General features: G+C 43.5%; 1 protein-coding gene across 13 annotated transcripts in view; it reads left to right on the top strand.

Moving 5' to 3' along the window:
• The window catches only part of LOC143210125 (uncharacterized), a 957,580-nt gene that overhangs the window by 207,340 nt on the left and 737,178 nt on the right, over positions 1 to 13,062 (top strand). The window lies entirely within an intron of this gene.

Consider the following 13,062-nt stretch of genomic DNA (forward strand, 5'->3'; position numbering starts at 1 on the left):
GCGTTGAACGTAATTGCAAAAGTACACGTAATTGCAAAAGTGAAAGGGGAAACAAACAAACAACATAAAATAATTTTTAATGGAAATAAGAAATACATCTCCGCTCACACGCTCATTCATTACAGTCGTACATACATATAGGCATAAACATATGTATAATCTTAAGTATAATAACATTTGAAAAAAGTTTTATCATGAAGGTATGCTTCAATTTTTGCATTCCGATTTTTAATGTGACCTCCAGAATGTCTTCTGTAATATTGACAAAGTAAACTGTGACGTCCGTCACCGGACTCCCTCCTTATATTTGCATCACCAGCAGATTCATTATAAATTAATATTAATATTTGAGAAGACTACTTTCCACCCTACGTCATCACTTTGGAACGTGATCTCGTCAAACTCCAGTGATTTTGAGAATAACAATTTCAATTTCTGCTCTCTCAACCATGAAATCCTTCTGTTGTTTCCCCCCACAAATCCACCTGGCAACAGGCCCATAAAAGCCAGGATCAGAGAGCAGAGCGACCGTAAGGAGAGCAGTATTTCGTCAGTATTTCAACAGTTATCCAGAATCATTAGCAGTAGTCAGTTAGTCGAGATTAGTCAGTCGAGAGCAGCCTCAACGATACAGTTCGAATATTTATTCAATATTTACGCAGCCGTCTCCAAGCTGCGTTTACAACGACCCAATCTCCTCGCAGAACAGTTCTCATTGATGAAACAAATCGGGGACGCTATAAATTATTTATAGCTGATAACCGTGGTCTGAGAGAACGCTTCCTTCTCCAAAATTCTCCTCTACGTTCACGTGCGGTTCATACAACGTTTTATTCATCGAAGTGGCGTGTGCGTGTGCGACGAGAATAGTGTCACGAGTGAGAGTGAGAATCGTGTACCGGGCCCGACATCGTTTCCTCCCTCGAATTAGGCGGACTTGGTCTAGCCGTTCGGGCACCCTCCTCATTCACGGTCAGGCGGACTTGGTCCAGCCATCCGAGGATTCCCAGATCCCGACTAAAACCCTCAACGATCGAATCGTCAAATTCAATTCAATCTCTCTCTCGGACCGAATCTGCGTGGTACGCTCCCACGTCACCGCGAGTCGCGAACGAAAAGTCGAGAACGAAATCGAACCCTTCCTAATATCCTTTCCAACGCCAAACCTCGGACGTAACACAATCTTTTATGTGTAATTTGAATGGTATCAAGTGGTCATTAACCCCGCAGGGGTTGTTTTTAAATGATTTTTTCGCAGTTTTCAAGGTCATCGATGTTTTTTTTTTTAAAATAGCTAAATATATTTTCGTGTTTCATCGCGTAGCTCTTAAAAAATACATTCAAGTATGCACTGCGACATGATCGTCAAATGACCTTGAACTCTGAAAATGAAGGTCAAACTTAAATTTCGTTTGTAAATTTGTAAAAAGTGTTTTTCGTAGCACAAAGAATATCCAGATACGAGTATTCTGCATGTAGATCTACAGTTTCCTTATTTGCAATTAATTATATTATGCACTTACTGCATAGAGTTTTAGCAAATCTGTTTGCACTGGCACATTCGCCACTTAATTTTCAAGGTATTCACTATAATAATTCATCAAATTTTAGTACGACATTTTCGAGAGCTCCCTTTATCCATTTAACATAGATAATGGAATCTAAATAAAATACACGCCGAATATTTTTATAGGAACTAAGGTAAATTGCCCTAAGTGTGGACAAGCCAAAAGTGATGCCTAAATCTGGACAATTGAATTTTTATAGTCAAACCAATAAGTAAGAGATTAAATATAATTATTACATATTATTTTATATATTCTGAGGCCTTAGCTACAAGTAAGTGTGAATATTATTTCATTAAGACATCAATTGAAATTTAAAAACTAGAGGGTTATTGTTGCTCGCTCGCTTCGCTCGCTCGCGAGTAGGGTTGTTTTTGCTCGCTCGCTTTGCTCGCTCGCGGATAGGACTCTCCACGAGCCACACAAACAACTTCCCGATTCGTTAGTTGCAGTATATTATTATCATTATTAAGTGTACGTTTTAAGAAGATTATACGTTTTCAGGGAAATTCAATAGTTTTCTACTTATCAAAATGTTTGCTATATGGCGTCGCATTAAACCAACATCGTATGCTCATTGCTCGCTTGGTTCCTTGTTATAGCATACTAATGTTGCAAAATAAATTGTCTTTGCGACGAGACAACGTCTCGTCGCGAGCCGCGTCTAGGCCTAAGAGTAAGAGCGATCGAACGGCAGTCATATTTGTAGACTTTGCCGAAACTGGCCCGCACCAATCACCGCGAAGAATCAGCCGCGACGCGAGCGGCACTCTTCGTGGTCCGTGCTTTCGTCTTCTGTCTATATAAGGCAGAACGAGACGAATTTTCACCGGAGTTCACCTGGAGACAGTCTCACCCTCGCCAGTCAGTGAACGAGCTCGAATATTCCTGGGTGCGTCCAGGACGCGAGCGCTTCGGTACTCTTCGATCGGGGGCTTCCGTTCGAGTGTACAGACGTTCCTGCTGGACGACGAGGCCGTCCAGTCCGCAGGTCGAGACGACCGCTCCAGGAGACGCTCCCCGTCGAAACCGCGACGTACCGGAATCCGCGACGTATCCGCGCATCCGTAGCACCGTCTCCGGAAAGACGTTCCCGCAAGTCGCGAGAAGATTCGCGCACCGTACCAGACCGGCTCGTCGTGCCAGATACCGCTGGACGACGAGATCGCCGTTTTACCCGCGTCCAGAATCCAGCCGCGGTAGCATAGTCCGGAATCGCCAACGCACCGTGTCCGCCAGAAGCATGGTCTCGCTTGTCCGGACCGCACCCGGCCCGTCTTTTAACCCGCGTCCGTAATTCGTAAGTAGAATAGTGTCAGTTGTAAGTGCGCCGTAAATTAGTGTAGTGTTAGTTGTAAGTGCGCCGACCGAGCCTTGACCGACCAGGCTGACTGTTCGCCGGCCGTTTCTCCGCCGCGTTCTCGCCGGACCGCGAACCTCCGCCGTCGCCGTCGTCGCGTCAGCTACCGCTGTCGCGACAGAGATCGCCGCCGCCAGAAACTCGTCCCGGCACCAGGAATTATTATTAAATAAACCTGAGTTTTACCAGACTTCGCACAACCTTCATTACCTCCATCTTAACGAACCCTGGTAACTCTTGAGCTACAGGGCATCGTGAAGTCGGATCGTTACATGGCGCCCGAACAGGGACCTGGTTTAATTAAAAGAACAGTCAGCGCGGTCAACATTGTAAATATTGCCCGGTCGGCAATCGCGTGCGAAATTAGCATAGTTTTAGTATTAGGATCTAGAGCTCTCGCGAAGAGCAACGTAGGAATTCTGCTCCCGGTGTTTGCCTCGCCGAAAGTCATCGCCGAGTTTGTTTTCCTGAGACAGACTCCAAATTTTTTTTTTCTCCTTCTCTGTCTCGTGCTACACCGTCGGGATTGTTGTCACCGGTTACCCGGTATTGTTACGAGTTACTGTTGCGTAACGGCTTCTTTCGCACCGGAATCGATTGTTGTCGCGAGCTATCACGGCGAGCGGCAAAGATGTTTACCTCCGCCGCGAGCGACGGTTACGAACGTCGCGTGCACGATTTCGATTCCTTCGGCGGGTTTGTAGGTAACCGGGCAAATAGTCGTTGCGATTAACCGAGCGATGTTATCGCGTTCCCGTTGACCAGCGATCGTAGCCGAACAAGTTTGTAGTTTTGGCTTCGCCGTTACGCGAAATCTCGGTTCCCCACTACCCGCCCCACGGACATACCACCCGAGAGGGAAGACCAGCCGGACCGTCGACCAGGACACCGTACCAGGGCACCAGACCGTCACCGACCGGGACAGACGTACCGCCGACCAGGGCATCGTACCGCCGTCGACCAGGGTACCAGACCGTCACCGAACGAGAAAACTGTACCGCCGACCGGGACAGACGTACCGTCGACCATGGCACCGTACCGCCGTCGACCAGGGTACCGGACCGTCGGCCAGGGCACCGTACCGTCGGCCAGGGCACCGTACCGCTGGCAACCAGGACCGCCGTACCACCTGAGGCAACCAGGTCACCAGCAGGCAGGGAAGCCATGCCGACGCCGACCAGGGCGACCGCTCGGCCACCGGCCAAGCCAACCGGCCCGCTACCAGCCAGGCCACGACCATCAAGGCCCATAACCACCGGGAGGAAGGAGCTGCCACGGTTCCACCAGCTGGAGGACACCAGCTCCACCGGGGACCATCCCCCATTCGATTGCCACCGGAGCTCCAGGACCAGCCGCCTACGCCACCATCGCACCGTGCCACGGCCCTCCCTCATTCCCCTGTCTTTCGCGTTCGGTCAGTCCATCGTGCCTCCCCATAGCGTCCTGCTCCCGAAGAAAGGGGGGGATGCGACGAGACACCGACTCGTGGCGCTTCCGAAGAAAGGGGGGGATGTGACGAGGCATCGCCTCGTCACTAGTCTCCGAAGAAAGGGGGGGATGCGACGAGATAACTTCTCGTCGCGAGCCGCGTCTAGGCCTAAGAGTAAGAGCGATCGAACGGCAGTCATATTTGTAGACTTTGCCGAAACTGGCCCGCACCAATCACCGCGAAGAATCAGCCGCGACGCGAGCGGCACTCTTCGTGGTCCGTGCTTTCGTCTTCTGTCTATATAAGGCAGAACGAGACGAATTTTCACCGGAGTTCACCTGGAGACAGTCTCACCCTCGCGAGTCAGTGAACGAGCTCGAATACTCCTGGGTGCGTCCAGGACGCGAGCGCTTCGGTACTCTTCGATCGGGGGCTTCCGTTCGAGTGTACAGACGTTCCTGCTGGACGACGAGGCCGTCCAGTCCGCAGGTCGAGACGACCGCTCCAGGAGACGCTCCCCGTCGAAACCGCGACGTACCGGAATCCGCGACGTATCCGCGCATCCGTAGCACCGTCTCCGGAAAGACGTTCCCGCAAGTCGCGAGAAGATTCGCGCACCGTACCAGACCGGCTCGTCGTGCCAGATACCGCTGGACGACGAGATCGCCGTTTTACCCGCGTCCAGAATCCAGCCGCGGTAGCATAGTCCGGAATCGCCAACGCACCGTGTCCGCCAGAAGCATGGTCTCGCTTGTCCGGACCGCACCCGGCCCGTCTTTTAACCCGCGTCCGTAATTCGTAAGTAGAATAGTGTCAGTTGTAAGTGCGCCGTAAATTAGTGTAGTGTTAGTTGTAAGTGCGCCGACCGAGCCTTGACCGACCAGGCTGACTGTTCGCCGGCCGTTTCTCCGCCGCGTTCTCGCCGGACCGCGAACCTCCGCCGTCGCCGTCGTCGCGTCAGCTACCGCTGTCGCGACAGAGATCGCCGCCGCCAGAAACTCGTCCCGGCACCAGGAATTATTATTAAATAAACCTGAGTTTTACCAGACTTCGCACAACCTTCATTACCTCCATCTTAACGAACCCTGGTAACTCTTGAGCTACAGGGCATCGTGAAGTCAGATCGTTACATCTTAATTAGTTTTTCGCAAACGATACAACTCCTCATTATCAGGGTTTGCAGTATTGATCTTGGTTTTCTTCGATACTGTTAATTTAAAAATTGTCCCAAAATATATAAACCGCGCTCAATTTTGAAACTCTGCTCAGTGCTACATACAACATTTGTAAAGTTCGCCTTTCTGATTTTTTAAAATCCAAACATACTTTCTCGTATGTTTGTCCCTGACTTTTATGAATCGTTATCGCTTCAGCAGGAACCACTGGAAATTGACTACGTGTGATTTGATATTTTTCCTCACTCGACATATTTACTTGATTCGATATTTTTATTATTGGTGTAAAATTTTGATCAATATTGGCATTTTTCATATAATCACGATAACGAGTTCTTACTTTCACTCCTACTCTGGCCAATTGAAAATCTAACAACAATATAGACGGAATTTTAGTATTTTCTTGAAAAGTAATAAATTTTAATATTCCGCATGTGTGTGTGTGTGTGTGTGTGCTCCATTAACCAATCCGTTTTCAACATCAATGTTATTAATAATTATCATATAGTTTATATTAATTTTCAATTTAATCTCAGTTAATAATTCGTTTTGAACTGATTGTTTTTTTAAAGATTGTAATATTAATTTTTTTTGTACTTTCATCGATAGTCTTTGAAAATGTATTCTCGGGAGTAGAGATGATTAACTCACTCTTGCATTGGGATAATTTTCGATTATTGTAAGCGGAAACATCATCGTAAGGTACAAAAAAAAATTAAAAAAATTTTTTTTTTTTAAATTTTAAAAAAATCGAAAAAAAATTTTTTTATGTAATTACGTTTGTTTCTTCGGTGGAAACTTTCCGTTCTCTCGTATAAATTGCATTGTTGAATGAACTTCTTTTGAAAAAACTAAAAAAACTAAAAAACTACTTGACCAAAATGGACCAAAATCCAATCAGCTCTAAGTTACAGCGGGGCACATCGATTGCATAATTCATCATCCTGATCGCGTTGTTACTTTTTCTGAAAACGTTAACGAAAAATTTGATTACATAGAAACGGCCATACGCGCGCGCGCGCACGCACACACACGCACACACACACACGCGCGCGCGCACACACACACACACACGCACACACACATACGAACATTTTGCTGAAAATAGTATAAAATGACTGCAATGACCATGAAACGTGAAGATCTGCTAAAAAATCGATTTTCGATTTTCGGGGTCATCACAATAACTTCCCTATAAAATCGGGTAGTTAATAAATTCGAAGTTTATCTGAAAACAGTAGGGTAAAGTGCCCAAATATGAACCACTTTTTGTTGATGTCATTTTTTGATTATTTGAGACTCTGATTTGTTTTTACACTTAAATGGCAAATTATTTAACTAAATGTGCGTATAATTATAATTAGTCTTCTATTAGCTTGTAAAACGAGTGAAACAAGAACAAGAATAAGAAATCAGTAAAAATTTACACGAAAGAAAAAAGACAATTGCACAACAAATTGAAGATATTAAGTTAAAAATCAATGATAAATCTGAAAGAAAATAAGATCTAAAGCAACTAATGAAAATAAAGATGAAATTAAAGAAGAGAAAGCGAAATGATGCACTCAATTAGAATATATGGAGAAATATGTATTGTCTCTAGCAATGCTTTCTTTACAACAAAAAATGAAAATTAAACAGGATAGAATTGAATATAATAATATTTTAATATGTGTAACTCGTTAAAGATTTAATAAAGACCGGTGTTATATGTAGATATAATTATATGTATAAACAATTTGTTCCGGTATCCGGTATAGGCTTTACTTCTGTCCAGGTACTAGCTTAGATTGGATTTAATATGTCCAACTATTATTAGGTTAGAATTATTCTTGTTAATACAATTAAAACATTAATCTAAACAATGATTTTGGGATTTTCAACTACTTTACAAAATCTGAATTTTATGTTAAAACTCCTTGTTCCGGCCGATCTAGACTCGGCTGATCCGCTCCAACCGACATCGCGTAGTCGAGCGGATGACGTCACGTCAGCCGCGCGACCCCCCACTTCGTGATACGCCGAACGCGTGATTTTCGGTTACGCACCTGCTGATCGAGATCACCAGATCACTGTTAACGGCCACCGCGGATCTACCTTCGTTACACCGCTCTCGCGTAACCGCTACTCAAGTCGAATTATTCATTCGTGGCACCGCATTTTCACATAATTTAATGTATTTCATTGTTGTGTTTAGTTGAGTACGCTCATTAAACGTGTGTGCGACACAACGTGTACTAGCTGCAATTTATAACCCACTGACTCCCACTGATCCTCGTATCCGATTTCCAACATTTTTGTGGTCCTTCGAGCCGGATCCACTACGCGATGTCGGTTGGAGCGGATCAGCCGAGTCTAGATCGGCCGGAACACTCCTAAAAAATTATTTTTGTTTATCTGAACTGATAAAATTAAAGGTGGCAAGAAATGCTGTCCAGGCTTAGGGCATTTCACATTATACGAACATCCCCACATCGAATTTTTGTAAATGGTGGCTAGCGCTATAGAACTACTTGAAAATGATTGGCATGAAATTAATGCCACTCCCAATCAGTAGCAACGTATTGACCTTCGCAAGGTAATGTGGGGTCTCAGAGATCCCAGATTTGGATTTTTGAAAATAATTTTACTATGAATAAAATTAAATCTGTCTGTTTACTTTTTATCCCGTGTTATTCTTTATCTCAAATCTCTTTAATCAAAAACAAGGCTATTTACAGTCAGCGGCAATATTAAGTGGACACCCTTAAAAATCGCATAACTTTTTAAAAATTGGTCCAAAGGATTTGAATTTTTTAAAGATGTTAGACCGACTACTTCGCTAGAGAATAAGTAAACAACAATTTATTAAGATTGCAATTGATAGGAATCATACAAAATTTAAAAAATGATGATTTGTCAACTTTTTTATCTAGGCCTGTAACGATAATTTAAAAAATGCGTTTTATAGATTTCGGTAACTTATAGGCACACTGAAAATTTAATCGAAATCGGTCAACATTGCAATGAGCTACAAACGTTTAAAGACGATCATGTAAGGGCGAAATGCCCTGGCAAGGCTGAATATCTGCGACTTTCACCCATAAACTCTCATCTTTAAACATATGTATGTAGCTCATTGGAATGTTGACCGATCTCGATTAAATTTTCAGTATGCATATAAGTTACCGACATCTATAAAACGCATTTTTTAAATTATCGTTACAGGCCCAGATAAAAAAGTTGACAAATCATCATTCTTTAAATTTTGTATGATTCCTACCAATTGCAATCTTAATAAATTTTTGTTTACATATTCTCTAGCGAACTAGTCGGTCTAACATCTTTAAGAAATTCAAGTCCTTTGGGCCAATTTTTAAAAAGTTATGCGATTTTTAAGGGTATCCACTTAATATGAAATTCATTTGTCGGGGTCTTTATGTGTTATTAGACCTTCCCTTGCGAGGGTTAATGTTGAAATTAATTAAAATATAGCGTAAGATGAGAACCTCGTTATCAGATAACTAACAATTGTTAGTTCTAATGCATTGATACACAGAAACTTCTGTGAAACGTATATTTGCATGGCAGTTAACGTGTCAATATTGGGTTTTCATTATGAAGTATCTCCAGGAACCGAAATTCTGTGTTCCACCATACTCTGATCCGAACACATATATCGGCGTGGATAGTGCGTCACTGCACCAAATGAATAGTATAGGACAGGTACGATTCATCATCGATTGCAAATGTGTTAACCCACTCTGCAGTGAGTCCACGCAATCACAAAGAACTTCTACTAAGCCAGCACTGATAAGAGAAAGATGTACGAATACAAGAAAACGCAGCTGATGGGCCACTCATTTTGTCTGCACAAAGGATAGAGAAGAAGTGGAAAAAAATCTTTTTCGTTCATTACTTATCCCCACCCCATTGAAAATTTAATTCACACAGTTTCATCTATATCTCGTTCATAGAAACGGTCGGCGTTATTATTTCACAAGTGTTAGTTACTTGAGATTGATGTTTTCACCCTACACTATAATTTATTTAATTTAGCTTCTCTAGTTAACCCTCAGACAACGGATGATTTATATAGCTTATATGTACACCAGGTTATTCAGAAAGTTCGTAGCCTAACAATGAAATTACATTAAATAATGAGTCAAGCTACATTTATTCTTCAGTATATTCTCCCTTAAACTCAATACATTTATTCCAGCGATTTTCTAATTCATTTACCCCATCTCTGAAATGATTTTCCTCGAGACATCTAAAATACTCATCTACGGCTGCTATAACTTCTTCATTTGATGGAAAACGCCTGCCACGTAGGAATTTTTTGAGGTTAGGGAACAAGTGGAAGTCTAAGGGGACCAGATATGGTGAATGTGGTGGATGCTCCAACAATTCATAGCGCAACTCCTTCAATTTGGCCATTGCAAGAACACCTTTGTGAGCCGGTGCATTGTCCTGGTGAATAATTACTTATGTTTCGCTAAGCCAGGTTTTTTCTCCCGAATTTGTGCATTCAGTTGATCCAAAAGATTTCAGTGATGCTCTCCTGTTATTATTTCCCTGGTTGAAGTTAATCAATTAACAAAATTCCTTTTGCATCCCAAAAAACGGATGCCACGACATTCTTTGTCGATTTTGACTACTTCGGCTGCTTTGGAGCTGAACAACCGGGCTCAGTCAACTCTGCGGTTTGTTGTCGCAATGCAGGATCATAGCGGTAAACCCAATCTAATCCATGGCTACAAATCGACGCACAAAGTCAGTTTTATTTCTTTGCAAACGATCCAAACTTAATGCAGAGCAAACTGTGTTGAGACCATCGCATCAGTGGCAAATTTTGAAGATCCAGATATGGAAAATCCAGGACCAGCACTTGTATGTTCACAAGTCTTTTAATTTTTAAGTAATTAAATTTTAATTAAATTGTGATAATTGTATTCACTTTTTTTCAAACAAATGGGATTTATTAATTGTAAAAAAATTTAATTACATTAATTCTTTTATTAAATACTAACTATAGGTAATATACTAGGTAGTACTAACCACAGAATGCAACACTTGTTTGGACTGATGAGTGCAACTACCTGTTGCTTGTCCGTAGTTTTGTTTATTATTTTGGAACAATTAATCGAATCTGTTTAGACTTATTCTTTTCATTTTTGAAAAGAGCATTAAATTTCCTTCAAATTTCACTGGTCCAACGTATTTTTTGACCCAATAGGTACCAAGAGACGGGTGTTCAAAATTAGGAAATGTTTCTCAAAATGACATTTTGAGCCTTACGGGGACGTTAATATTGTCTTGAGTTCTGTATACGCTTCATCGGCTGTTTGTGTCCATTTAAAAGGCACAGCTGTGAGCATGTCTCGGAGTGGCCGAGCTTTTGTTGCTAAATCCCGAATGAACGCATTGTAATATGTGGCCTTCCCAATGAATAGCTCCAGTTCTTCCGGTGTGTTTGGTTTAGGCGCGTCTCGTATTGCCTCGATATGCTTGTCGGATTTGTGTATGCCTCCCGCATCGATTTTATGCCCCAAAAATTCCACGGAAGAAGCCGCAAATGTACATTTCTCTCGATTTAAATGAACACCGTGCTGTCGGAGTTGTTCCAACAGTTCTCCCAGTGTTTGTAATAGTTCCTCGAATGAGTCTGCGAACAGGAGCAAATCGTCAAAGAAATTACGTACCTTTTTTACGTTCCGTATCACTGTTTCAATCCGCCGCTGCCAAATGGCCGGAATATTCGCTGCCCCGTATTGGGCCCGTGTTGGCCGTATCAGTCCGTGTGTGGGTGTATTCAGGGTTAGTGCTGCGCTGAATTCTTCATCGACGGTTAGGTGAGAGTATGCGTCTCTGATGTCTAGGTGGCAGAATATTTTTGCTCCCTTCATGTCGTTGAAAATGTGCTCCGCCTTAGGAATTGGGTGCTCGTCGACGATCAGCTGTGGATTCAGTGTTGGCTTGTAATTTCCTGTGATTCGTATTTTACCGTTCTTCTTCGTGACTACATGGGTTGTCGATGCCCATTCCGAATGGTCGACTCGTACAAAATGACCCGATGCCAGTTTTGCATCTATTTCCTTGCTGTAACTATCGCGCAACGCGTATGGAATTTCGCGGGCGCGCGCGAACTTTGGTGTTGCTCCGGATTTCAGATGTATTTTTACTGCTGGCCCTACCAGTTTTCCTGCTGTCGAACTGAAGATGTCGTCGTACTTGAAAAGCAGTTGATTGAGTTGTCTCTTTTGCTCTTCCGTAAGTTGTGGCGGAATGACATTTAATGAGTGCACCTTCGATGTGGCAAAGAGACCCACCCAATCCACTTCCTGTACGAATTGTGAAATCCACTCCCGTCCAAACAGCGCGTCGTATTCGCCTTCGATGACGTACACGTTAAGCCTGCGTGTTGTCTTCCCCACTTTTACATTGACGGGCATGCGTCCTATCACGTTCAATCGGTGTTTTGAGTAGCTAGCAAATTTCCTCTCTGTTGGTCTTAGGCGACAGTTGGGTTTAATTTTACGCAGTGTGTTACTGCCGATAATGCCCACTGGTGACCCCGTATCCAATTCCATCACAATATCTTGGCCCTCTATTTGTACCGTAAGTGTCTTTTTTTCACACGTTCCCATGTTGTGTATTTCTTCCACTTTCTTCAAATATTGTACCGAATCAACTTGCTCCGCTGGTAGTTCTTCCTCTGGTACTTGCTGGATTGCGTGTGAGCCCTCCTTCGTGGATCTGCATACCCTTGCTAGGTGTCCTATTTTTCTGCAATGTCTGCATTCTGTGTCGCGATGTGGGCATTGACTGCGCCTGTGTGAACCTCCGCAGCCATAACATGAATTTTGTCCATACTCGTATCTTTGTTCGTATTTACGCACTGGGCTGTTTTTGCGTCCAGTCCGCTCTCGTTCTGGTGCGTACTCCGCCGGTCTTTGCAGTGGTATTCTTTTATTTTTTCTATATTGCAAAGGCGCTCCTTTGATCAGATGCGTGCTTTCCGGCGGTATCGTATTTGTCTTAACCTCTTCGGTTGTTTGTCGCGTTGCCTCGAGAGAACGAGCCACTTCGTATGCCTCCGTAAACGTTTTTGGGTTCTTTTGAATTATTTCATCACACATGTCACGATCGTCGAGTCCGTGTAGCATCTGTTCTACTAACATGCGATCTAGAAATTCCCCATACTCGCAGTGTGTCGCCGCTTGTCGGAGTCGTAATGCGAAACTGGCAATCGACTCTCCGTGTTGTTGCATCACGTGACGAAACTTTACACTCTCAGCGTATTTATTTTTTACTTTGTCGAAATGGTTAATGAGTATTTTGCACATGTTTTCGAACGTCTGCGCTTCCGGCGTTAGGGGAGCCACTAAGAATTTTAATGCGTTGTTCAGTTCCGCTCCCATATGCACTCGCGCGTAATTTGCATGTTGTTCGGCTGGAATTCGGCTCAACTCCAAGGCCCAGCTGAACCGTTTGAAATAATCTTCGACCGTTGTGTTGTCAGATGAACGAAATTCTTGTATTGCGAATGAT

Source organism: Lasioglossum baleicum, chromosome 1 (genome assembly GCF_051020765.1).
Source record: "Lasioglossum baleicum chromosome 1, iyLasBale1, whole genome shotgun sequence".
Classification (NCBI taxonomy): domain Eukaryota; kingdom Metazoa; phylum Arthropoda; class Insecta; order Hymenoptera; family Halictidae; genus Lasioglossum; species Lasioglossum baleicum.